Below are 5,181 nucleotides of genomic sequence, written 5' to 3' on the forward strand. Positions count from 1 at the left end.
TAAACTCTTGAGCAAACTCTGAACCAGACACTCAAACTCCAGCTAGCATTAGGGGTAGCATTCCCACGCTACTTGAACACTTTGTTTACGCTCAGTGCTGGATTTTGGGAACTTTAGGACGAGTGGGACTTTTCTCCTATCTGTCAATTCGTTTTGTTTTGGAGACTCTTGGCTGTCTGTGTTGTATAGTGCAGCGTGAAGAAAACGTTTTCGAAAACTGTGCCGGCTCAAAAGTTGTAAGAAATCCTCTCCAGCTCTTTTAAGTCTCTTCAGTTTTGTCATTTAAAGTGAAACTAGAAGTATAACTGGAGCCTCACTTATGCAAATGGTGAGGCTCCAGTTCGACATCTAGTTTCACTTTATATGACAGAAGTACGTCAGACTGCGCCGGACTGGGGGATCACTTCCGGTTATTTTTACCATCTTAAATATTTGAAATCCTCCCCTATGCAATTGTGACACTTCATCTTGGCTCCACCTAGGACACTCTTCAATCTTCCATCACTTCTCTCTTCTCCCGCAACACTCTCGTCTGTCGGCAGTATGTGGCGTCTTTGCATTACCACCAATCTCACCACAGCAAGAAAGCAACGTGTTTTGGCAAGAGAGGAGGAGACTGAGAGGTATGTCTTAACACCGATACTACAGTGCTTAAGTACTGCTCACGTACATGTTTCTTGGTTCATATTATGCATTTCATACGGTCAAATTACTTTTGAGCAACTAATAAGAACCGCGAAACGGTATGCGTTTTAGTTTCGTTTTGTGCTATGACCCGTGGATTGATTAGAGATATCAAGTACATACAAGTCATTTTTTAAATGTTGTAGTTCGTCTTGAAAAAATGTTACGAGTACATCATCTATCAACAATTACACAGGTTCTGTTTCCATATTGCGGATTTTGGTTACGTAATATTATTTTCTAGATTTCACGTTGTGAATATATGATTTGGGCAAACAGAGCCGCAAAGAAGTACATTATGGGTTGTTGTTGTTTTTTTTGCAGTTTTATCTAGAACAAGCGATGCTTAAACCTTTGTCTGATTCTTGTGAAACTATCCACACGACAGTTACAGTACCTAGGAGTTGACTTCAGTGATGTCACTGATGGGATGTTTCTAAAAATCCATCCTCTGTAAAACGTCTTCTCTAGTTGTCCTGCATATGTATTCGCTAATGAAGCTGTGTGTTCTGAGCCTGGATCTCTACATTTCTGTATGAACCAGCTTAGAGGGCTAATGACAGCTTGTGTTTAAATTGAGTGTAAGGCAATTTATGCTTCTAAAGTCAAGGTCAGCATTTATTATTGTACTGTGCTGTAAACTTGTTCTGTGCCTAGTCACATTATTTTATAGCGTTTTTATAGTGTTATCAAATCCGGTGGCACTGTGTGTTAGTTTCCTGACTCCCATGTCACATGGTCTGTGATTGAAACCTGTGAAACCGGTTTAATTCGTCACAGCCAACACTCCGGCAGAGAGGGGGTTGTGCTCGTAAAGTAGAAGCAGGCGAGATTTCGAGCGAAAGACACCTCCCCCCCACCCTCATACGATTCGCATTGTAATTACACATTCTAATTGTATTACACATTGTACACATGCTTAAAAGAGAAGAGAGAAAACGCAAGCCTTCTTCAGGTGTGAGGGTCTTCTGCTCAGAATGAAACGCTAAAATGTAATGTAGGCTCTGAATGGGTTCAATTATGATTTGGGCTTGATTAAGGTCGCTGCCTTTCATCTAAAACCCTACTTGAATCCTTCGAAACTAAAAATTAGTGTTAGTGAGTTCTAAATAAAGAGGTATCCAGGTAACAGTGAAACGGGCGGACAGTCTGGGGAGATCGCCCGTTTTCCATGTAAATAGTTCCCTGGTTCCGCACCCCTTGGTGTTTCTCTCGCTCTCTCTCGGGTCACCTGATCATTAGCTCGAAAGATTTCAGTGCTTTGTGTATATTCTAATGGTAGTGGGGGCAGGGTGTGTGGGAACAGGTTTGGTTGAAATTGCATTGGAGATCTATGTTCTTCACACCTGAAACATTTTCTCTGAAAGCATTTTCTTCGCAGTTTAACCGATCTTGTTACAGCATGTTACAGTTTACTATTATTAACCATATTAATTTTAAGTGCTTAATGCCATTTTTTGACCAGGCACGAATATTCTTAAGTCCATATCTTCGCAAGGGAATCAGTGCGAATTGCAATACTAATTAAATTAAAACTACTAACTACTAACTAATACTAATTAAAACAAACCAGAAACGTGTTGTTCTGTGTAATGACATTACAAGTGGAAAGATTGCAGATTTTAATCGTCTTTAATTTTGTTACGTTATACATTTTAGAAACGTTTCATCCATACAAAGACCACAAAACTATTTTCGATTGTATTTCTGAATAGTATGTTACATTTAGTTCACTGTTTTAAATACATCTAATTAAGAAAGTTAGGTGTTAGCATAATCTATTAGCAATCAATAATATTAAATTTAGCACTGTAATAAGCTGTTGCACTTTCCCCCGCATCTTGTAAAAATATAATTTCATTGTTCAAATATACATTAAGTCTGACTATCATATAATAAGTTAAATACAAAACTAAAGATAAAATAGGGTTAAATATAATTCAAAATATTTTGCTAACAATGTTAACTGTTTATGAATAATAAAATGTATTAACTAAGGAGTAGGATGGCACAGTTGTTAGTATGTTTTTTGTTTTGTTTCTTTTTCATAAATACAACAGTAGTACCTGATGTCTCAGTGGCTTTCAAAATTAAATTATGCATGCAAACCTGTGAACCAGAAAGATAACTAAGATATCCATTCCTTTATAATGGTGGCGAAGTGGTTAGCATTGCTATCTTGCAGCACTGGGGTCCTAGGTTCAATTCCTGCCATCCTGTGTGTGTGGGGTTTTTACATGTTCTCTCTGGGTTAGATGGTTTTTCTCCATATGTGTGATATGACTCCCTCTCGCACTCCAAAACATACTGGTAAGTTAATTGGTTTATGGGAAAACTGGCCCTGGTGTGTGTGTGTTTGTGTCTGTCTGTCCTGTGATGGACTGGCGCTATGTCCAGGGTGTATTCTGCCTTGTGTCCGTTGCTTACTGGGATAGGCTCCAAATCCTCTGTACTGGATAAAGAGATTAGAAATGGATGGAAGTAAAGGCACTGTGTGGATGGAACTATACACAGTGTTAGAAACCCACGATGAAATGGCAGCATCTCACTGAGAATAAAATATTTTATAGTGCTGGCTTAAGGAAACAGCCTTTCCACCTCTCTTGCACATCAGTATCCATACCTAGTTATTTAAACAAATTGCCTCTAATTATAAACATCTTAATATGCTGGCTCTGTGGATCCGCATCAGCTATGTTTGCCCACTCCTTCAATTCATGTGCATCCAACACACAGTTCAATGCCAGCAACTACACATAATCTAAAATACAATCCTTATTTCAGTATCTATGTAAACATATAGTCTGTTAACTTCATCATCTTCATTAAAAGTATGCCTAACCCCATTAGGAAGTGTTCTTGTTATAAGTGTATTCCTCAGCTTTCCCCAAATTATCTTCTTCTTGCCAACATCTCTAGTCTTTTATCCTGCAATAACTCAGCCAACACTTAAATCTCCAAAAGCTGCTTGTGTTAATTTCTTTAAATCACAAATATCATGTGTAAATACTGGCCATGTAATACTCTGCATTGTGGAATAATAGTTTATTTTAAAGGGAACTAGAGAAATCAAGAAAGGCTTTTTTTCTAGAATTAATAAATGCACATCCTGTTCACTGGGGAAATTAAATCCACACTGAGCAATCTTCAATATGTTCAGAATATGACAGCAAGAATCCTATCAGGGATGCATTACACCTGTTTTCAAGTCCTTGCACTGGTTACCTATCAGATTTCGAGTCAACTTCAAAATCCTTATCCTCCTTATACAGATGCAGCCATTCAAAGTGCGCGTTACAGACACGTACCGCAGGTGGCGTCGCTCAGTGTGACGCAAGATGACGCGTGGCACCGCAGTACGTGATTGGTTGACCAACAGGGGCACTCGTGGTCCGTTGGTCTGTCGTAGAAAGACTTACAGTACAGTAAACGTCTTTGCTGTGCCCGTTGTAGATATTGAATTTTACCACTGAAGGGAAATCTTAGTAGCTGAGCATATAAAGAATAGGAGCATACTGTAACGCGTGTGAAGGCCATAAATGATATTAATTTTGGAACATAAACATACAGTATATAGCTGGTCTTGGTACTTTAAAGAAAAAAATACACACCAGTATTCCATTTCTCCCTAACGATTTTAAGCATCGAAGTATTTAACTAGCATGTGAAATAGCGTGTGAAAAAGTGGTAGTTTTAAGCTTTTCTGCTAATATAATATGGAATCGCGTATCTAAAGAATTTAATAACGGTATTCGTATGCTGCGACAGGGCTGTGTAGGGCTGTTTCGCCTGCCTGTTCATGCGTGCTGTCTTGTAGCCGACTGGTCTAGGTGCGTGATTACCAGCTGGCAGGTTGTGTGTTCGAATCTAGCTGGTGCTAGACTCTTCTTTTAACAAACATTTCTTCGAAAAAATAGAATAGCGATATTATGGACAATCAATTGACTTTTATATTTCAAAATATCGCAACATGATCGATATTTGCGATATTTTGAACATATCTTCCCTTCTGACAGTGGCTCCTGCTTCTATTGTGTGTGTGTGTGCAACAGAGTAAATTTTTATAGAGAAATGGAGGCTGGACAGTATGCGTTACAATATAAACATTTATATTGATTTAAATCGTGTTCTGATTTAAATCGCAAACGCGTGTTTAATTATATGTGTTTTTTAATCATAATCAGGCAAATGCAACATAAATTGATAGAGTATCTTTGTCTTCTAAGTATCTTAATAAACTTTCAGCATAGCTTTCTACCCATCAAGATTTATATTTCTTGGGATTTTGGGATCAAATGTGGAAGGATTAGATTATAATCGTTTTTATTTGTCAAATACGTGATTGTATTTCTGAATGTTATGTGACACCTACAGTAGTTCACTGCTTTAAATACATCGAATTAAGAAAGTTATGTGTAGCACTTTAGAACTTTTTTCTGAACCAGGGAAAATCTGATCATGTTTCTCTATAACAATAATAAAAAACTTTATTTTACA

Source organism: Atractosteus spatula (genome assembly GCF_055471065.1).
Source record: "Atractosteus spatula isolate fAtrSpa1 chromosome 16 unlocalized genomic scaffold, fAtrSpa1.hap1 SUPER_16_unloc_2, whole genome shotgun sequence".
Taxonomy (NCBI): Eukaryota; Metazoa; Chordata; class Actinopteri; order Semionotiformes; family Lepisosteidae; genus Atractosteus; species Atractosteus spatula.